Here is a 22,947-nt window from a genome sequence, read left to right on the forward strand (position 1 = left end):
TGTAGCTGATGCCACAGGAGGCCGGTGGAAAGTTGCCTGGGCTGTGTGTCTGGCTGTGTGCTTCAGAGGTGCTGCTTATTGTGAAGGAGGGTAGAAGGTCAATGCCTGGGAAATGGCACTGTGTGGGGAGGAGGACACCTGCAGACAGGGTGAGCCCACACCAACCCCTACCTTGACTTTTCCACCCTGTGGCTATAGAGTTGAGCAGGGGACTCTTCCTTACTTGCAAAATGAGGACCATACCTGTACCCATCTTGTCGGGTCACTCCCAAGGATTAAGGAGATGAAAGTGCTTGGAAAATGCTTAAGCCCAGGGCTCAACTCATGTTAAGTGCCAAAGCTTGGTGGCTGTTTTCACCAAGGCAGAGCCACCCTGAAACAACAAAGATTCATGTCCCGGGACTTTTTACTCGTGTAAAGTTACAGCCTGCAGGGGCAGTTCTACTTTGCCTTGTGGAATTGCTGTGAGTCGTAATTGACTAGATGGCAGTGAGTCCCTGTCCTGTGCCTCCCATGGGGCTGTTGGGATGAGTACACAGCTTTCCAGAGGAACTTGGGTAAGGGGCACACCCGCTGGGTTCGTGCATTCTGACCTGTTTATTCTGAATCGGTCTTCATGCACATCGTGAAGAAAGAGGTGATGATACAAGCGGGCATCAATGACTTCCTGGGCTGTGTGTGACTAGCAACAGATATGAGGAGTTGGGAGACCTTGGGCATGGGGCACCCCTTCTGTGGCCTGAGCTCTCTGGGGATCCCATTTGTATACCCGTTTATGCTATATAAGCCCATTTGCTATGGCGGTTTGGTGAAGGAGCCATAGCAGGATGAAGCGGAGAATCTGGCTCATAAAGGTGGTCATGTCAGGATCCCACACAAGCCTGCTTTGCTTCAGAACTCGGAGCCTGGTTGGCTAAAAAGCCCCAAGGACCATTGTGGCACAGGGATGGGAGGCAGGGGTGTGGGTGACCAGGTTAGAGGATGCTCTGCTGGTGTGGGCTACAGATCCTTGCCTGGCAGGAAGCTGCTTTGTGGCTCAGGCGTCAGGTGTCGAGACTCACCATAGGTACTCTGACTACTAGTGGTGACCTCTCTAGCTAGTGCCCCTGCAGAAGCAATGGGCCTGTTCCCTCAGAATACACTTGGCCAACCTTGTCAAGGTGAGGGGCAAGCCTGGTATTCTGAGACCAACTTCCCCACAAGCTATGCTGAAAGACCCTAAACTCAAACCTGTTGCAACCAAATCGGTTCTGACTCAAGGAGATGCTGTGCAGAGTAGGACTGCGTTTCATAGGGTATTTGTGGCTGCAAGGGTTAGGAAGTAGGTTGCCAGACTGTTGTGTTTTTTTTTCCTTAGGTACCTCTAGGTCAGTCGTTCGCAACCTTCCTCATGCCGTGACCCTTTCATACAGTTCCTCATGTTGTGGTGATCCCCCAAAGCATACAATTATTTTCGTTGCTACCTCATCACTGTAATTTTGCTACTGTTATGAATCGGGAAACCCCTGTGAAAGGGTTGTTCGACCCCCAAAGGGGTTGCAACCCACAGGTTGAGAACCGCTGCCCTAGGTGGTTTGAACCAGCAACCTTTGAGTTAGTGGCTCAGCATGCAACCATTTCCACCATCCAGAAGCTCCTAAGCTGCACTGGGCTGAGAGTTCTTCCCAGGGCAGAGCAGGCTCACTGTCTGATCTTGGTCCCCTGACCTGTGCCCAGAGTGTGTCCTTGCAGAGCTGGAGAGAAGGAGCTCTCCGCCCCACACTGGAGTTGGACACCTTCACCTGGAGCCTCCACCTGCCACCCAGGCTGCATGTCCCCTGAACAAACATTCCCCTCTGGGCCTCCTCCATCATTGGCTTCATTATTAATGGTGGTGACCACTTAATTCTGCAAACCACAGGCTCTCTGAGGACAGGTGCCGGGTCATAAGGATGCTCATGGCTGTAGCTCACTCGGCAACATCTGTTGAATGCGTCTTGACATTCTTGGCATCTTCCCTGCGCCTCCGTGGCCCGGCTCTGAGGCCCTGCCTATCTAACCCTCAGCAGATCAGACCTGCCTCTCCAGTCTTTGGACTGCTAGGTGTTTTCTCCAGGGGGGGCGGCTGTCTTCAGTTTGAGAACGCAGTGTTCTCAGTGAGCTGTGCTCGTAGAGCCTGCTTCTGAAGGCAGATGGACCGGGTTTACTTCCAGCTCTGCCTGACAAACTATTACCGTGGACAACTTCCAATGTCCGAGCGCCGTCCCCTCAGCTTGAGAATAGGAACAGTAAACCCACGGCCTTGGGGTCTGCTACCAGCCCAACTGGACAGAGTCAACTGATCCATAGGCTTTCCTCCACTATACATACTTATCTTTCTTTAAAAGAACCAGAATAACAAAACAAAATGAAAAACAGAACATGGACACAGCACGAAGCAAGTGCCTATGGTGTCAATCAAAGGCGGTAAGAATAGGTTTATGAGTATAGAAGTCTCCTTAGAAACGACTCGTTTTTAACCAGTGGGCTACCATAAAGCCCATTGTATTAAAGCTTTGAATTAAATGCAAGCAACCCTTCAGTTAGAAGCTTCTGACCCTTTAACATTATGCCAAGGTGCCCTCACTTTGAAAGGACCTCTGGTGGTGGTGTGGTTACGTGTGGGGTCGGCAGTTCGAAACCACCAGCAGCTCTGCGGGACAAAGCCTGGGCTTTCCACTCCTGTCAACAGTGACAGTCTCGGAAACCCGCAGGGGGTTGCTCTGAGTCAGCTCTGACTTGATGGCAGTGAGTTTGGGCTTTTTGAGTTTTGAAAGGATCTTGAACCAACCCTTTACTCAGAACAAATTCTTCTTGCTGCACCTGTAGCTTTTATGATTGGAAAGACTCTTTTCTTGCCCCAGAGGAAGGCTAGGCAAAAGCCACACACCTGTACTCTTTTGCCACGACGACCTAACACCAGTGAGTGTGAGCACTCTTTTGTGCCGATGATGAAAAAAGCTTTTTGGGGTTTCACTGGCCCCTCTGCTGGAGGAAGGAGAGCCCTGTCCACCCCAGCACTGAGTGGAATCTGTAACTCTGCACGAGGCTTCAACTCACCTCCTGCTTACCTTAGTAACCGTCCCGCCAAAGCGCAAGTCCAAGCACGTGCTGTGATGCGTCCAAGAAGAGGAAAAGGATCATGACGGAGAAGGGCGTGGAAATAATAAAACTGGGTGAGCGGTGTGGACCTGCCGGTCCCTGGGAGACCATTGGGCTACCGGGGGCCACCTATGGGAACAGTTTTCAAGGGTAAAGTGAGAATAATGGAGCAGGTGAAAGGCTCCAAATTCTTGCCCTGATCATTACTAAGCAACAGTGACTTAATGAACGAGGTGGAAAGGTTAGAAGGTCAAAATCAGTGTAGTCTGATAAATGGAGAAAGGGTTGACATTATCAAGGACTTTGCCCTGCTTGGATCTATAATCAGTGCTCATGGAAGCAGCAGTCAAAATATTAAAGGATGTTACATTAGGTACCTTATATACTCGTGTCTAAGCTGAGTTTTTCAGCACATTTTTAATGTAGTTTTGTGGTAAAATTAGGTGCCTCAGCTGCTATTCGGGTTGGCTTATACTCGAGTATATATGGTACATCTACTGCACAAGACTTTCTTACAGTATTGAAAAGAAATGATATTAGAATATCGAAAAACATGGACTAAGTGCATCTGACCCAAGCCATGGTATTCTCCATTGCCTTATATGCATGTCAACGTCGGACATTGAATAAGGAAGACCAAAGAAGAATTGATGCATTTGAATTGGGGTGCTGGAGAAGAATACTGAAAGTACCATGGACTGCTAACATGATAAACTGGTCTCTTGGCAGAAGTACAGCCAGAGTGATCCTTAGCGGCAAGGATGACAAGATTTCATATTACATACTTTGGGTATATTGTTAGGAGAGACCAGTCCCTGAAGGAGAAGGACATCATGCTTGGTAAAGGGGAGGGGCAGCGAAAAGAGGAAGGACTTCAACGAGGATTGATACCATAGTGCCACAGTGGGCTCAGGCGCAGAGCCATGTAGTGTTTCTTTCTGTTGTGCATAGCATGACTGTGGGTTGGAATCAACCCATGGCACATAACAACATGCCTAGTAGCCTTGCTTTAGTGCAAGAAGAATCTTGAAACCTTTGCAATCATTTAAAAATTCCCCCTGTGGGTAGGTGAGTGTGATGCACAGTTTATTGAGAATGGGGGATGGTTCAATAGATTAAAAGTGATGAGTTTGCATATTAAAGTGCAGGGTGAGGCATCAGTGATGTAAGAGCTGTGAGTGATTTTCTTGAAATGTCGGGGGAAATTTTTTGAGGTGGGAGATTACCTTACAGATGTCCCTTCTGGTATGAAGCCACCAGTGGCGGAGAGTGTTAACCTTTAATCATGGTCTTTTCTTTCTGTATAAACTCCTTTTGGGATGGTTTAATGCCTTTTTATAGTATACTATCCCCATCGCCCACCCCAGTACAATGCTTAATGTAGTTACCTTTGCTATTACTTACATAACTATGATGATGTAGTATGGTTAAGTGTATTTGGAATGGCTTTTACATGTTTTATAGGCACAGAAAGTACACACAAAGACAAATGTTTGATTGACCCTAGATTCTTATTTGCCTGTCCCAATTTCCCTACACATCTGACTTCCTGACAGACCTAGGAGCAGTTCTTGTTCATACCCAGGGACTACTTGCAGTCAATATTTGTTGAAATGGTGAATTGAAATCTTCTGAAGAGGGCTGTCCCGAGATTATAAAGTTTACTCTGGAAATGACAAAGGACCGGAGGGATGGGAGGGTGCTCTACTTTGCTGTGAGCAGCATTTGGGGCAGGGGTTAGAGTCTCGGGTGTCTCATGGCCTTGTGACCAAAGGGCTTCTCGCAGTCCCATCTTGGTCTGTGTCCTGGGAGTAAGAATAGTGCTTGCTCTACCAGGTGGTTGGTCAGGATCAGATAAGGTGCTGTGAGTCAAGTGCTTCGAACAGAACCTGATGTATTATTATTATTAATCATTGTTTCACTGGCTGTTTTCTGAAGATGCCCGAACATACCACTTCCTTCCAATATTGTTTTTAAAGAGTCTATATTTACTCAGTATTTTTAGTGCCCCCCCCACCCTTAGATGGATATTTAATCCATCTGGAGTCTGTTTTTATGTACTTTTTCCCAGGTGTCTCACCCTTAATTATTGACTTATAAGTTGTATTTACTTAAAATATCTGATTTTTACCTAATAAAACTACAAAATTGAAACCCCCATCTCTCCCATAGGTAACAATGTTTAGAATTTGGTGTTTATAATTCCCATACATATTTTATAAGAATACTATCTATGGATATAACCCAAGGGATTGGTTTCCTTTTGAGAACTTTATTTTGACATAATTTTAGGCTTAGAGAGGAGTCGTAGGAGGAAGAGAAGGAATTCCCATCTACCCCTCACCCAACATCCTCAAATGGTAACGTTTCCCACCTTGCTTTATCAGTTCACTCTTTCCCTCCTCCCCCTTCCCTTTTCCTCAACTCCTCATTTCTCCCCCTTCTCCTTCCCTCCCTTGCCTTCACCCTTCCCCTGTTTATAAAATGCCTTTTCTAAACCGCTTGACACAGAGCTGCATTGGTGGTACTCCTCTGCCCCTAAATACTTGAGGATGGATGTCCTGAAAACATCTGTCAACACAGTGCACCAATCAAAGCCCCCCAGTGAACACTGGTGATCCCATTACCCAGTAGACAAACCTTCTTTACCACCTGATCCAACAAGGTCCTTTCCAGAGAAGGAAAGCCCTGTGGGTACAAGTTGTAGTCAGGTGTCCCCTCCTGTCTCTCTCACCTGGAAATGACTCTCCAGTCTTCCGTGTGCTTCATGACCTCGATGCATTTTATGAATACGGGTCAGTTATTTGAAGAATGTCCCTCCACTTGGTTCTGTCTGTTGCTTCTTGGTAATTAGATTCATGCAGGTTAAGCATTGTTGGCAGGAGTACCCTAGGCGTGATGTTGTAGCCTGCTCAGTGCATCCTACCAGCAGGCACTATTACTCACTGAATAATTTGTCCTGTTCTCACTGACTCGAAATGGCGCCTTCAAACTGGCTTACATTCTCGTAGATATGTAAGTCTGTCCTGGACTTTTCATTCTTTCGTACTGGTTAACTTGCCAAATCTGGCATCATTCTACCAGCTACTTATACTGTAGCTCTCTAGTGTGATAGCATGTTATTTTTAAAAGTGTACAGTGTATGCTAGAGATTCTAATAAACCTATTCTGCATAACTTTATATCGACCTGGCAAGCTCTCTCACAAACACTATTGGGATTTTTTTACTTGAATCACATTGAATTTATTAATCTGGAGAAAACAGTCACAGCATTTATTATCTTAAATATTACCATCCAGAAACATATCACTTCATCAGGTCTCTGTTGCTTTTTCAGAAAGTTTCCTAGTCCTCTTCTTACAGGTCATGCACATTTCTTAATAGGTTTGCTTCTTGGTGTTTTGAAAACTGGTGTTCCTCATGGGAATGAAATTCTTTGAGTTTCGGCCCAAGCCTCTAATTATTCGGTTTGCCTGCTGAAGCTGTGTGGGGGGGGTGCTGCCAGAGCGCCAGCTATCCTGAGGAAACTTTGGAGGGAACCAGCTACTAAATGATTTGATTAGTCTTTTGCCCCTATGCCCAGGTAGGATGACTGATTTGCACATCAGGACCGCTACGGTCTCCACCAGAGCTTCCTCTGGCTTCGCTCTGCCCAGAAATATAGTTCACCATCTTTCAGGAGGGAGGGGAAAAAAATGAGCTGATACCAAGGACTCAAGTAGAAATAAAATGTTTCAAAAAGGATGATGGCAACATAAGTACAAATGTGCATGACACAATGGATGTATGGATTGTTACAAGAACTGTAAGAGCCCCCAATAAAACAATTTTAAAAATTCTTTGATTTTATGAGAAGGTATGTAGGCAAGCCATCAACTCGTGTATATTTTTCTTTGCTGAATTCTCTTTTGTTCTAATAGTTTTCCTGTTATTTAGAGTCAGGCAGAATTTGCCAGTAAAATTATCTGATCATGCCATATCATTTGAAATATTTCTTCTGAATACTGACCTACCCACATTTTAAAATTTCTTTTTGAGCCTATGTTTAAAAAATTTCATATGCCCTTTAAGATACATTAATGGAAAGTTTCTCGCCCTTCATCCTCCTCTTCCTAGCCTCTAATTCTGTAGTTATAACTAATTTCTCAGTCCTTACAATTTTTTTTCTTGGCCAGTTCCATGGGTGGCGCTTACTTAGCTATTTTATGAATAACTTAAAAGAACCTGCTCTTATTTTTACTTACCAAGACTTTTGTTTTATAGTTCTTTAATTTCTGCTTATTTTTATTAACTTTTTGCTTTCTTTTGGTTCTGATTATTTTCCTCCTCTTATTCTTGGTTCATTTCTCATTTGAGTGACTGGTTTGGATTTATCCCATGGATTTGCTATATATATCTATTGTTCACTTTTAAATAGCCTGCAGTTTATTTTAATTTATTTTAAAAATTCCCCTAAATAACTTTCGAGTTACATTTCCAAGTGGTTAAATTATTTGTGGCTCTATTTTTGTTTAATTTTTGGTTTTACTGCTTTGTGGTCAGAGAATGTGGCCTTGTAACTTCTACTTAGAAAAAAAACTGCCCATGTTTTCTTTTGGCCTATCACATAATCAACTCATAATTGTTATGTGGATGTTTAGGAAATATGTCTATTATTATTTTATAAATACATATGAAAATATGTTGAATTGGCTTATTGTGGTTGTCATGTCCTTTGTTGCTTTAAAAAAAAAATCCCATTGCACTGCCCATTTCTCGGAAGCATGTTATAGTCTTCAATTCTGTTGGACTTTGTTTTTCCACTTTGCTTTTATTTTCAGTAGTTTGTTTTGCACTCGGTATTTTATGGGTAGATTAGCGTTCATAACTGCGTATATCCTTTGGGAGGCTGAGCTTAAAACTCCTTTCATCCTTTTCAATTCTTTTCTTTTTTTGGCCACGGAGTAAGTTTTTTATTCTACTTTTTTACTGACATATGCCTGGCATAATTCCTTGTATTGATTATTTAAATTTTTAAGGTAATTTAAGGCACACATGAAGTTACAGATACAACCAGGAGCGTTTCCTTGTTGCTTTCACCACCTTCCCTCAATGAGAACATTTTGTGTAATCATGGCCCTTGACTTTTCTGAGTCAGCTCTTTGCACCCACCAATTTGTGATATCCTGTATTTCAGCAGGGACATTTACATGCCACTCTGTTTATATTGTGATTGCTTCAGTTTTGCTTCTTTTGGCCGCCATATTTCCCCCGGCCATCTTGGTTTTGCTTTCCCGTGGTCTGTGAATGGCTGGTAATCCAACAATTGACAGTCTTATCTTTACTTCTCTTATTTTCTTCCTCTTTTCTGCTCTACTTTTACTGAATTTGAAATCATTCCGTTTTTCATTTAAGCTTACATTTTTATTAAACATATTTAAACATGCACAAGAATCAATTAGTATCTAGACGTCCCCCAAGAAAGCCTGACACACAAATATTTGACCTTTAAATACACTTTCACTGACTTTATCCCCCTTCCATAATGTGTGCTTTGGTAACATGACATGGAGTTTTACTTAATAGCTTAAAAAAATTATACATTATATTTTTGAGAATTATTTAAGAGCTAACCAGCTTCATAGTTATATTTCCAATTACTATTTAGACTTAATTCTGCTTTATAGGTGTAATTGCTCTCATTATTATTATTATTATTGCTAATGTCTTCTCTTTGAGATGAAATTTTCTTAATGTTTTTCAGAAAAGATGCCTAGGTGGCACTATAATTCTTAGGTCTGAAGAGGTTACAATTCAAGTGATGCCTTGATTTATGGTTGAGATCGGCTTTAAAGAACCTTGTAGCTGCTGCATTCTTGTTTTCTGGACCTTAATCTTGCTGATGAGAAGTCTGTTGTCAGCCTGACTCTTCTTTGTCTACAATGTTTTCCCTCTCTGTTATCTGGAGTTGGGAAGTTTTATCAGGATGTATCTAAGTATTGCTTCATTCTTTTTCCCCAGTGCTTGAATCTTTTGGTCTAAAAATCCAATATTATCTCTCTGCGCTAGAGATACATAAATATTGGGTTAGTATTGGATCTTTAGGGAACCCTGGTTAGAGTTGCGGTTACAGTCGTTAGACTGCTGACTTTGCCGGCTCCGTGTGAGAAAGGCAAGGCTCTCCACTCTCGTAAAGAATGACTGCCTTGTAAGCCCACAGGTCACTTCTACTTTGTGTGACAGGGTTGCTGTGAATTGGAATCGACTCAACAGCAGTGAGTTCATCTTCTGTTTGTTTGCCTTTTAAGGGTAGAAACAAGGAACCCTGGTGGTGTTATCAAGGAAGTGTTAGACTGGTAACTGCAAGGTTGGTGGTTCAAGCCCAGCAGCCACTTTGTGGGAGAAAGATGAGGCCATCTGCTCCTGTAAAGATTTACAGCATTGGAAGCCTATATTGGGTGGCTGTGAGTCAGAATCAACTTGATGGCAGTGGGTTTGGGTGGGAATGGGGGTAAGAGACAGAATATAAGGCTGTGAGGACCACATTGTCTGGGATGAAAGTGTAGCTGGATAGGTAACTGGTCAAACTGCTGTGAGCCCCCAGTCTCCCCACCTGGAAAAGGCCAGTGAGAACAACTCCTACTATTTAGGGCTTTGTGTGATGAAAAAAGGCATAACTAGCAAAAGGTTTACAGGAGCCCTGGTGGTATAGTGCTTACATGTCAGGCTGTGACCCGCATGGTCAGCAGCTCCATGGGAGAAAGACTGGGCTTTCTACTCCCGTGAAGAGGTAGAGTCTCAGAAACCCTCAGGGAGTGCACTGAAGCTTGTTCTGTAATCCCTTGGAGGGGCGGGAGAAGAGAGCTTTTGAACCGGACCTTGAAGAATGGCCAAGACAGCCCTTCGTTGAGCCTCAGACACCACAGTGAACACACTGGAGCTTGATCCGTTTATAATTCTTCTTCTTCCTCCTCTTAAAAAAAGTTCAAGAGAGGAATGGCTTAGTGGAGTTGATTTCTCACTCTTTAGTATTATAAATATTTTTTTCCTTTCATATTTAGCCTTTCTAGTTAATATGACTTTCTTAAGGGCAAGATTTAGGAGTGGAAGAAGCCAAACCAAATGGGCTGCAGGCTTGCCTCTCTGACCTTGCTGGATGGAGTCAATGAGAAAACAAGACACCTGTGCATATGAACTGTATCTGTCATGCTTGTTCTCTGCATCTTTCTCCACTCGGCTGGGTGCTGAACTCCAGCATACAGAACGTGCTGGAGTAGAGAATGTAAGTGTTTCTTTTGGAGAAACAGTTGCTTCTCACCTCACTGGGCAGACTTGCCTTTGCCTTAGGAAGGATTCATTTGTGGTTGGTGATAGTTCTTTCAGGAAAACGAGACTAACTGGTTTAGGGCTATTGTGAAACTCGATTTTAACAGCAGCTTCAAAAAGGATAGTTGAGAAATTCATGTTTGCTCACCAGAAAGAGCAGGTTGGGTGGTGAAATGGGTTCAAAGCCACCCCCAAACTCCATATTATAATTTTCTTTTTTAATGATCTTTTTTCTTCGCCCTCTCAGGTAATAGGGCAAGTCATTTATTTCAAGGGTGTTTTGGGCTGGTTTTGCCAGGCACATGTAGAGAAGCATCACCAGGAGAAGAAATCTGGCCACGGAGGAGTCGGGATGGGTTGCAATTCGCGGCATGTTCTCTCTCCTCTTGGTATGGGTCGCACCGCAAATAGTTTTGAGCATCTTCCCTGGTAGTGATGAGATGGTAGAAAAAGCAAGGTGTGATCCGTGTCCCTGAGTCATTGGCTCCAGCGGAGGGAGCAGGTGTGTGAATGTGTCATTACAGTCGAGAGGGTGGTAACTGATAAGCCACCTGGTTAGGAAATGTCTGGGTGATGCACATGGTTAATGTGCTCAGCTGCTAAGTGGAAGGTTGGAGGTTTGAGCTTACCCAAAAGACCTTCGGAGGAAAGGCCTGGCAATCTACTTCCCCCAAATCAGCTATTGAAAATCCCACGGGAGCACCATGCTGCTCTGACACTCACGGGTTGGCCGTGAGCCGGAGTTGACTTGGTGGGAATTGGTTTTATTGGCCAGGTGACTGCCTGGTGTTTCTTGTGTGCTCCAAGAATGCATGGAGTGTTAGCGGTTTTATCTTCTGCAGACCATGTGGTGGCTGCATAGAATAGAGGTCAATCCATGTGAAGTGAAGGATGCAGCGCCGAGATTCTGCCTTGTAGACAACCACCGGCCACAGAATCCCCAAGGACCTACACACCCAACCCTCAGGTCAGAGGGTCGGCACTCGTGGCCACACAGGACCTCCAGCTTTGTTCTCGGCGGCAGCAGTGTCTCCCTGCCCCTCTCCTCCCTGGCTCTTGGTTGCCTGTAAATTATATTTTTGGAGGCTGTTAATAAAAATATAGGGCTGGGGGAAAAAAAAGACTTCTCGTAATAGAATTTTATTAAATGGCACTAGTTTAAAAATGTCTCGTAAAAAGTTAATTAATTTGGGATTTGGGGATGAAAGGCGTGATATAAATGTCAGTTATTATTATTACAATTTCAGCCTCACACTTATGCTTGATCCAGCCCCTGATCTGGAGTTTCTCCTCCCAGGGACTGGCAACACTGCTGAAATAAATGCTGGCGGTAAATTTAAGCTTTGGGGTCTGCTGAGAGTCGAGGGGACCCTGCCAAGTTCAGCTGCCCTGCCATTGCATTTAGAATGATGCAAGGCTTTCTGGAGGGCTCGAGCTGGGGCTTGGGATAGAGAGCTGTGCAGAACGAGTCGGCCCTGGTGTGCCAGGAGGTCGGGGCTGCAGTGGTCAGGAACATCGCGGTCACGTGCTCAGTCTGAGCCCAGCCGTGGAAATGTGGGATGTGCAGGATGCCAAAACTCTAGGGGATTGTACCCCATGTGTTTTACAGAGAGGGGAAACTGAGTTTGAAGAGAGGAGGTGGCTTGCCTCGCCCAAGGTCACATAGCAAGTTAATTAAATTTATGGCGAAAAAGGCAGTGAAAGCAATTAGCGGAGGGGAGAAGCTGTCAGAAAAAAGTTCAGGCAATTTATTAGTGATGAGGGTAGAAGATGTTTTCCAAGGAAACAGAATCCTGGGACTTGGTGGGAGGTCATGGGGACAGGCATCCCTTCCCTCCCACCAGACGCCCCACCTTTATTCCCACGACTGTACCCTCGACCCCGTGTGTAATTACCGAGGTGAGGTGAGGGACAAGCTGGGATATTAATCATCGTCACAGCCCGTAGTGTTTATGTACAGATTAGTGGTCAGGGAGCGAGGGTCTGCGTGCTTCAGCCTCCTCCTCTCTGACACAGGGGTATAAAATTCTCTCCATAGTGGGAACCAGTGAGGGGGTGAGTTTATGGACTGGGCAAGTGGACAGGTGTTAGCATGGGATCTCACTCTTTTGGACTAATAGGTAGTCACAGCTGAAAGGGAGACAGGTGGTTGGCTAGGCACGAGAACCTGCTGCTGGATGCCTGCACCCTCTGCGGAATCCCTGACCATATGCTTGCTGGCTGGGTTGGGCACACACTCACTTCCTCCCTGTGGCCCCTTCCATTTCAGATGGCTCAGCTGGCGGGGAAGGTTTTCCTCCCGTGGAGCTGATGTCTACTTCCTTCTGACTTGCTTTAGTTTTTGGCTCTTTAATTCTTTCCTTCTTTAATTCTTGTTCCACTTTGAAGATTACATGGAAGGCCTCGCCCTTCTCCCGCTTCTGAGGAGAGGCCTACCATTTCACTGCTGTGCCATTCACTGAAACCATGCCCCTGGCCTGTCTGCTTCTGAGGACGGGCTCCAGGAAGGTGTGTAGAAGCAGGGAAGTACAGAACCCAGTGTACACTCATTTGGCTTTCTTGACAGTCTTTTTTGGGTCCTTGGAGTGAATCCTAATCCACGGATTGGTTGGGATCTTTCAGGAATGGGTGGATAAGGCCAAGAGTTGTGGAGTTGAACAAAGCTGGCGTTGAACCTGGATTCTTCCACTTGAGTGAGATAGTTAAGTCTCAGTAATTCTCAGGATCTTTACCGGTATAATTGAAATATGTTGTCATAACTACCCCATAGCATCACTGTAAAGATGTATTCAGTACACTGCTGGGCACACAGCAGTGAACACAGATGGTGCCAATGATTACAGCACACTTACGACACTGATGTGATTTGTACAGGACATCTCAGCCCTCGTAGATGGCATGTTCCTTGAGGTATTTGCCTTACCATTTGTATCACAGTGTAGTACAGGCCTTGACACACGGTGAATGGTTATCAAATACCTGTTTAACTGAACTCAGTAGAGAGTTTGGGTCCTGAGGTTTACAAAGCTTAGAGTCAGACCCTTGGACACCGTGACTGGGTGTCCCTCTGCATCTCTCAGGCCGGAACAGGCCTGTCATGGAGGTGTCCAAGCATGTACCAGGTCGTCCAGGGCTTTAGTATGTGAAAGGTCACGACCAGAAAAACAAGTGCTAAGTTTTATTTTGTTATACTTTATTGTAAGTAGAAACTTTGACTCGCTTTCTCTGCTCATCCCTCATTTATCCTCTCCAGGGACACCATAGTTGTCACAGCCCCCTGCCTGCCCCCTTTTTACCCTCTATTTGGTATATGTCACCAGGTAGCTGGCTGTGTAGCTAACAGTATAGAACACACCGATTCCTTTACGTTGGAACACGTGGGGTGCAAGGGCACGATGTCCCTTGGCCGCCGTCGTGTCACTCTTGACCGGTCAACACGGCAGCTTGTTTCCCTTCGGTCAATGGCGAAGGCAGAGAAAGAGCGAGACCGTCGGCCTCCCCAGGACACAGAGCAGCCTCCCCCGCCCCCATCTGTATTGGATTTCAGTGAGTCTTTCTGCTCTGGGTCAGGCATGCAGCGCAGCCTCCGAAGCAGAGCAGTGGGATATGTGCTTTCTGTGTGCAGCAGGCCTCAAGCACACCCCATCGCTGTGTTGGCCCGAATGGGGACAATACAGAAACTCAGCAGAGCAGCTTCTCTCTGGCTGCTCTGAGCTGTTGGACATGCTGCTTGCCTTTTCCTCTCCATGGCACCTGAGAAGAGAGGGCTGTGGCCTGGGAAATACAAATGGTTCCCCCTTTCCGTGGAATATATCAGGGCCATGGAAAGAATTGCCAAGGTCCTGAGCCTCACAGCTTTGTATCGGCAGCTCATAAGAGGCATGCGGCCACAGGAATTGGAAGGCTCTAGAAGTTTGGAAAAGAATCTGGAGGTTCCCTACGCGGGGCCTCAGACTCAGAAACTAGGGCTGTTCAGATCCAAACTTGACTGTGAAGGACAGTGTGTTTCATCAAACTCACCTGGTACTTGTCTGTTCCTAAGAACTTAATCAGTGCCGTTCATTCGTCTAGGTCAGGGGTCCTCAAACTTTTCAAACGGGGCCAGTTTGCTGTCCCTCAGACCCACTGGAGGGCCGGACTATAGTTTAAAAAAAAACTATGAACAAACTCCTATGCACACTGCACATATCTTATTTTGAAGTGAAAAAACAAACAGGGCAAAAAGACCTGGCGGGCCGGATAAATGTCCTCAGCGGGCCGGAGTTTGAGGATGCCTGCTCTAGGTATTTTTGAGTGTTCTCAGCATGCTAGGCATTGTCCTAGTGCCCGCTGTGCTGGGGTGAGCAGATCCGCCGTGCCTGTAGAAGGCAGTGCCAATACTAACAGGGCAAAGAGTGTTGGCTCCTCCAGATGAGGTGTGTCCACAGCGTCAGGTCTGTTGGATAGAGTCATTACCCCTGAGCTATTGCCTTGTCATAGAAAGCCCTGCTTTCCTGTGATTTGGGGTGAGAGGGAGCTGTGAGCTTGTCCATTCTCTCCCTGTCAGTGGGGGAGTTGGCCTACCCCCAGTTTCTCAACCAAAAGTGGTAGAGCGAAGGCTTGAGCGCATGCTTCCTCCAGCCAGATACTGAATTAAATGGTTGTTGGAGAAGGTCCTGGAACAGCAGTGTTTGCTGTTAGGACCAGAGTTGCACCCGAGGTCACCTTGTTTTGAGTTCTCCATTGCTTCACTCGCATGGAAGAAGCTGCTGCTTATTAGGAATTGCTGCTGGCTTTTCTGCGGGGGTGGGGGGGGTGTCTTAGGAAAGGAGTCTTCATTGCTGCCTTGACGTGAGGGCTGTTGTCTTCAAGGTAGAACAGCTCCAGGGCCAGAGGCAGGAAGGGTCCGTGTGATGTGAAGAGAACTTCTCTTTGGCTCACCCATCTTGTCAGACCCCTTGCCTCTCTGTGGTATGGAAGCGAACGTTCGGTGCCATGCATAGTCCCTCTGGCGTTTGGTTCTTCTTCATGCCCGGCTTTTCTGTGTCCCTGCCTGTGTTCGTCTGGGTGGACTAGAGAAACATTCATAGGCACTCATATGCGCCTAAGCAAGAGCTTTATATAAAAGAGAAATTGTTTATTGAGAAAACAACCCAGCCCAGTCGAGATCAAGTCCATAAGTCCGATATTAGTCCATATGTCTGATACCAGTGTATAAGTTCCTTTTCAGACTCATGCATTCACACTGAATACAGGAAGATCACAGGCCAGTGGGTGGGAAGTCTTGTGGATCAGTGGCGGTGGAAGCATCTTAGCGCTGGCGTGAGTCTCCATGTGACTCCTCCAGCTCCAGGGTTCTGGCTCCATCAGCATGGCTCCATGTGTCTTGTCAACAGGAAGACGATGCGGGGAGTGTGTGTCCTGCCTCCAGGGAGGAAGACAGGAGTTCCCAGAATCCTCAGGAGAAGGCCATGCCCACAGAGAGGCCTCAAATGGCTATGGCCTGATTGACAAGCTAAACTCCCCCCTCTTCGCAAGTTGACAGGAGATGATGTAACTGCCTCACCAGCACACAGTCGCCCAGCCCGTCCAGCTCACTTCCTCCCAGTGTCCGCTTTCCCTCAGGGAGAATCTTTCTCTCCACTCTGGTTTCTGTCCCCAGGGCCACAGAGCTGTGTTCCCTGCTCTGCATAGGAGACAGCTCTCCACCGTGAGGGGCAGGTCCCTGGACCCACTCAGCCCGAGACTCAGCCACCATCGCATGCTCTCCGCCTGGGAAATACTGGCTGCCGGTGTGGAAGTGTGTCACTGCCAAGAATAGTGCAAAGGCTCCAGATCCGAGGGCCTTTCTAGGATCATTTCCTGATTAATTAGGTCAGCGTCTCCAAAATCAATTTCCAGCAAAGTCCCGCCGCCTGGTAACGCCACGTTCCGCCCAGCCGGGCAAGGGAGTTGGCGAGAGAAGCAATTCCCTGGCTTCTGGAGCCGTTCAGACCGTGTGTCTACCTAGGAGGAAAGTCACATTACACATTTCTTCTGTGATTATCTTGACTTTTTATTTTATCTGCCCCCCCTCAAATCTTCCATTAAACCCCTGTAGATCCTGCTTCAAACAGGCAATTAGACTAACAACGTAATTATATCCCTCAATGCTAATTGTAACTGGTTTAGGAGAAAAACAGAGAAAAGAGGCTTCGAAGTCTCTGGAAACTCAAAGCAGCCGTTATAATTTCCAGGTATTTCTGGTCCCCGTGTGTTTCTGTGAGAGTCCGGGCTGCTGGCAGACTGGTGTGTGCATCCATGTAGCTTGGCCCAGATGTTCACTCGGCCTACCGCCGTCTCCAGACCATTTGCTGCGGTCATTCCCTGTTCCTGCCCTTGTGCCATTGTCTGCCCGTCTCTGCTCTGTGCCTCTGTCTCTCCTCGTCTCTGATCCTCTCAGCCACTTGTGTCCTGCTCGATTCTCTGAGCCAACCGTGATCAGGCGAGGAGGGTGGAAGGTGTTGGGAGAAATGCCATTGCGTCCGGTTCCTGCCAACACTCTGTCACCCCGGGCGTCCTGGGTTGACGATGTGTGGGATTCTCCTGTGGGGAGCTTGGCGGAAGGCTTGCCAGAGCTGGGTCCGGTTGTTGGATGACGGGGATTCCTCCAGGAGCTCCTGTCGCCCTGCCCGTTCTGTGCTGGGGAAGTGCAGTCTGTGATGATCTGCCGTCGGGAGAGAGTGGGGAATCAAACGGTGGGCTTGGGCGAACATCTGCTTTGGGCGAGGTGAGTAGGACAGGGCGAGGAGGCCAGGGAGGTTCATGGTGTAAGTGATGTCTAGGATGATACTTGAAAGTTAGGGAAGAGAAGTACAGCCAGGGAACCTGGGACCCAGGGAGCAAGACGCGGTTGCGACAGCGGGCGAGGATAGCCGTGGCGGCGGCTGAGGCGGCACAGTGAGCGGGGCGGAGGAGAAGCAACGTGGATTTGACCTGGGCGGAGAGGAGGGTCAAAGAAGGGTGACAACAGACTGACAGGGGCAGGCTCCTTTCTTAGAAAGCCTGCACAGGCGACAGGTATAGGTTATTGGATTGGAGGGGCTTGTGCGAAGGCAGGAACGTTTGCAAACTTTCTCACCGCCACCGAGTGCGCTCTGGCTCAGTGTTTCCATAGGAGAGGGTAGAAAGCCTGGTCTTGGGCCCTCGGAGCTGCTGGTGGTGGTTTCAAACCGCCGACCTTGCAGGTAGGAGCCCAACACATTCACCGCTATGCCACCTGGGCTCCAAATTAAAGTTGGATGGTGCAGGCGGTTAGCACTCAATTGCCATCCTTGAGCCTGGTGGTTTTGCAGTCACCTCAGATGGGGCGCTGCCGACTCACCTGGTGAGGTGCTCCTGTAAAGATCATGGCCAAGAACACCGTCGGCAGAGACGGGCTCTGGACACATGGCGTCACCACACTGGAATGGACTCGATGGCAGCAAGCTTGGCCTTTCCCGGTGTTCTTTCTTAACATCTCACCTGCTGGAACAGATCAGAAAGGATGCCTGCAGTGCAGAGTTCTAGCTCCGTGCTTGCCGTAGAGTAAACATCAAGTGGTATTCTGAATAGAAAGCATACTCCAGCAGGGCCAGAGGTGGTGGTGGTGGTGGTGGGGGGGCGTTGAGCAATGGATTCTTCCTGGGAACCACTGCAGTGCACAATGGCTTTTTGGTTACCACTATTTTCCTATTTGGGGCTTAATGGGTTACCTTTTGGGCTGCTAAACACAGGTTACCCATTTGAACCCATCAGCTGCCATTCCTCAGGAGAGAGACGAGGTTTTGTACTCCCATAAAGGATGAACAGCCACGAAATCTGTACAGGGGCAGTTCTACCCTGTCTGACCGCGTCACCTTGCAGCGAAATTGACTTGATGGCAGTGAGTTTGGTTTTGAGTTTGCCCCAAACCCTGGTTTCATGTTGCAGAACAAGTGGGGTTCTGGGTTCGTTTTCTCAGCTTCACGAGTCAGGTCAGGGGAACGTAACTCGCGTGGCCCCTGGAAGCCTCCAGTGGAGATTTGCCCATCTCTCGGAATCCAGCCCGTTTCTCTCCCAGTAAGTGTTTTTCAGCTCTCGTGGCACCCACTGCGGGCCATGCTGGCCCAGGTGGCCCAGCCTCTGGTTTGCCGTCAGGGATGTAGATGGGATGCTTTCATTAAAATTTCCATTAACTGTTTCTTTTTTCTTTTTAGCCAGTGAGCAAGTTTATAGATTCATTAACTTTTTACCACACTTGTGAAGGCAGGGAGAGAGGAATAAAGGAAATGAAATATTTGGTCCGCGACATTTCACGGAAAGATGATGGCCCCTAAGTATGGGCCAGGAAACCCTGGGCACTCGGGGCTGGCTTGAAGAAAGCCTTGGGGGTGTCAGCAAGGGCTGGGATCTTCCAGGAGGAGGCAGAGCAGAACTGGAATATTTAGTCAGGGGCCCCAACTCTCCCACAGTAGATGATACATCCTTGAGCTGGGCCCTTGATTTTGTTTCACCTAGTAGCTGTTCCCCCCGAATCCATAACCTTTCCAGGGGAGCCCCCGACCTGTGACACAGCCCAGGACAGTGTCACGTGGGAGCTCTAACCCTGAACAATACTCTCTTAGATCGAGTTCGTGTGTGACTCCTTATAATGACGGAGTTTCCTTTTCGGGGAGAAGGTATGATGATGCCTGGTTGAGAGCTTGGGCGCTGGAGCCAGGCAAACCTCGGTGCAAATCCTGTCTCTGCTCCTTGGCTGCTGTTGAGGCCCACACATAGAGACCCCAGGTGGCATTAGAGCCATGCCCTGGGCTGTCATGTTTCTGGAAGCATCTCCAGGTCTTTCTCCTTCAGCCATTGGCTGGATTCCCAATGCCAAATTTTTGGTTGCAGCCTGGCACTTAGCTGGTGCAGCCCCAGGGCACCTCGCTGCCTGGTAGCTGTGTGATTGGGGGGATGGGACAGCACCTCTCTGAGCCTTAGCTGCATTATCTCTAAATTCAAAACAGCGTCAGGAACTCCAGGACGTCCTCTGGAAAGAAGCAGTAATATTTGCCACCTCCCGGTGAGGTGAGGATGCAATGAGACGGTTCTTAACAAAGTTGTTTGGCCCCCGTTCACATTCCTGACTGCGCCTTGTGGTTGGAGGGTTCCCCACATTTTCACTTGGGTTCATTTCCCTAAAACAGAGGGGCCTGGTGGAAAGCACCCAGGATTTAGAGTCAGAAGCCCACTTGGCTTTGGACAAGTCACTTTACCTCTCAGACCTCAGTTTCCCTAGTTGGACATGGGATGACCAGTCTTTCGTTGAGAGGGCTGTTGAGTGAGAAGGACTACACATACAGAGCCTCTTGGAGACCCTGCGTGTCAGCACTGATGAGCCCTCACAGCCTGTTTGTGGCTGCCACTACAGACACCATGAAAATCTCATGCCCAGGGTCTGCTCTGTTGAAGAGGGAGTAGGCTTAGAAGTGATTGTCCCAGAAGCCCCGTAGAGAAACTCTCATTGATTAAAGGTATTTTAAAGGCCATCACATCCAGCTCCCAGGTGGGGTTTGATGCCCCAGAGTGCTTGAATTCCCCAGCTAATGAGTGTGTGCTTGGTACCAGCCACCATATTTGCCCCCGGTTCTCAGACGGCACATACGTAGAGGATAGGCTGTGTGCAATCCCTCTTAATCACACCTTCCATCTGGAGTGGGATGGAATCTTAGCAAACTACCCCATCCCCCTATCTGTTGCTGGTGATATGTGGTTTGACTAAAGTCAAATGTGTGTTTCCTAAAAACAAACCATACAAGCCCACTACTGTAGAGCTGCTTGCTACTCAAAGTGGCCTTGTGGGACAGTAGAACTGCCCGCTAGAGTTTCCAAGACTATCCGTCTTTCCTGGAGCAGGCTGCTTCATCTTTCCTCTGCAGAGCAGCCAGGGGGTTTGGACCACCAACCTGTGGCTCGCCACGGGCCATGTAACCCACGGTGCCACCAGGCTTCTTTCCCTCCCCTGTGGTCATCATCAAAGGAGGAAGAGCAGCATCTACTTTTGAGCCTTCCAGGGCAGTTACTTTTGTGGGTGTTGCACACGTATGAGCCCTGGTGGTACTGCTGGGCAAGCTTTGGACCGTCGATCGCAAGGTCAGCAGTTTAAGCCCACCAACTTCTCCATGGGCGAAAGTGGAGGCTGTCTGCTCTTTTAAAGGTTTGCACCCTCAGAAACTCTGTGTAGGGTTGCTGTGGGCTGGAACCGACTTGGAGTCTGTGGGTTTGGGTGGGTGGGTATATGTGTGTGCAAAGAGCCCTAATCATGTAACTGAAAGGCTGGTGGTTCTAACCCATTAGATGCTCCACAGAAGGGAGATGCTTCTGTACAGATGACAGCCCGCAAAACCCTCTGGGGCAGTTCTGTTCTGTGCTGCAGGCCGTTAGGACTTGGATTTGACTAGCCTGCAGCGGGCTTGGTTGGAAGCATATATTTGGTGTCCAGCCTTGCAGAGTCCCCACGGCATGGCAAAGGAATGATGAACCCATGAAAAGCGCTCACAAAGCGTCTTGGTACTTGAGTGCGTTACTTCCTCCTGGGGCTTCTGCACCGACGAGGAAGGACTACATTTCTGACACTGACGGGATTCGCCGCCATAGCCAATCAGGCAAAGAAATTCGGAGCCTCACTTTGAAGGAGGTGGCTTGTCTTGTAGAGGGTGAACGATGTAGGTACATTTCTGAGACCCGTGTAGTGTCAAGGATCTCCTTGTCACTGTTATGTCATATGACTCTTTGTATTACATTTAGGGATTACATTTGGGGATTTTTTTTTACATTTAGGGGTTTTCCATATTCCAGTGCTGAGTTGTAAATTTACTGTTGATGTTGTGATGGGTTGGCTTTGAAAAAAAACCCACCAAAACACTTGCTTATTATTGCTGGAGGAATGAGAATGATCATAGTGGAGACAGTGGCAGACAGTGCTTACGTACATAGCACTGACTTTGTGCCAAAGCACTGTTCTAAGTGCCTTCCACTTATTAACTAATTTTTATCATTAAATGACTTCATTCAATCAACTCATGTCATGAAAGAGAAGCAAGGCATAGGGTCTTGGAAAGGGAGCAAGGAGGCCAAGAAGGAAGGAGCTCTGTATTTATTTTGGAAGAAGACGCCATGAGTTTGTCTCTTAAGTCCTGCCAGTACTTGTGGGACTTGGGGCAAGGTCACCTAACTTCCACTTCCTCCTCTCTGGAATAAAAATCACGACTCTTACTTACCTAGTGAAGAATTAAATGAGGTAATGGGTGTAAAAACCCCATCAATCACGAAACAGAGCATGTTGGTTGCTGCTGTTAGGTGTCGGTTCCAGTGGCCCCTCTGTACAACAGCCCAAAACACTGCCCAGCCCACACCATCCTCATGCTTGTTATGCTGGAGCCCTGCGTTAGTCCGGGTTGACCAGAGGAAAAATCCAGGACACTCGTGTATAAGAAGGAACTTTATATCAAAGAATCACTGCATATTAAGAAAACATCCCAGCCCGGTCCAGATCCCTAAGTCCGATATTAACCCATATGTCTGAAACTAATCTATAAATCCCTCTTCAGACTCACACAATACATGCAATGACAGGAAGGTCACAACCCAGTGGTGGGAAGTCTTGTGGATCCAGTGGCAGTGGAAACATCTCAGTGCTGGCAAGTGTCTTCACTGGCAGGGGCCTCCACCAGCTCCAGGGCTCTAGCATAGCTCCATGTGTCTCGTCAGCAGGAATGCCTCGCAGAGAGTCTCTGTGTGTCCCACCTCCAGCAAGCTCTTTATCTCCATAGCGCCTCCAAATGAAGTCATCAGACTACCTGATTGACAGGCTAACCTCCACCTCTGCACATGTTGACGGAAGATTATATAATTGCCACAGGCCCATTGGTGCAGTCACTATGTCAGTCCATCTTGTCAAGGGTCTTCCTCTTTTTCACTGCTGATTGTGAACAGGGTGTTGATAGGGTGGGTCATACCTACTTCACCTCAGACTCAGGCTTCCCGGAAACCTTGAGTCATCTTCCCCTTTAAGGATGCCTTTCCTGTGCTGGGTGGTCTGGCAGGCACCGGGGAATCCAGAGGCATGGCCCTTGCCCTGGGACGATGTATGATCCAGCTGAAAAGGCAGGTCATAAAAAGATGACTGAGTGTACCAGATGGTTGATCAATACTGCTTTGAATAGCCCAGGCAGTAAGTGCTTTAAGAGAACAGAGAAGAGGTGCCTCCTGTGGCTTGGGGGAGGTGGGAGTGGAGCCTTAAAGGAACAGGAAGGGAATAAAGCCTTCAGCAACAACCAGGACAAAGAGCTTCAGAAAGTTGTACCTCTGTCCCTGTTGGACAAGAACTATGCCTTTTATGATACGGCTCACAAAAACAACAGCAAAAGACTCACTGTGTAGGGCCACATCCCAAGTGGGAACACAAAGGAGGGACACTCTGGGACCCCAGGAATTTTTGTACTCTCAGCCAAGGTAGTGGGCATCAGAATTTGGTGCCTCATGGCCTCTGCTCCTAGTCC

Source organism: Echinops telfairi, unplaced genomic scaffold (genome assembly GCF_000313985.2).
Source record: "Echinops telfairi isolate 266 unplaced genomic scaffold, ASM31398v2 ScPeMD7_7410;HRSCAF=8448, whole genome shotgun sequence".
NCBI lineage: Eukaryota > Metazoa > Chordata > Mammalia > Afrosoricida > Tenrecidae > Echinops > Echinops telfairi.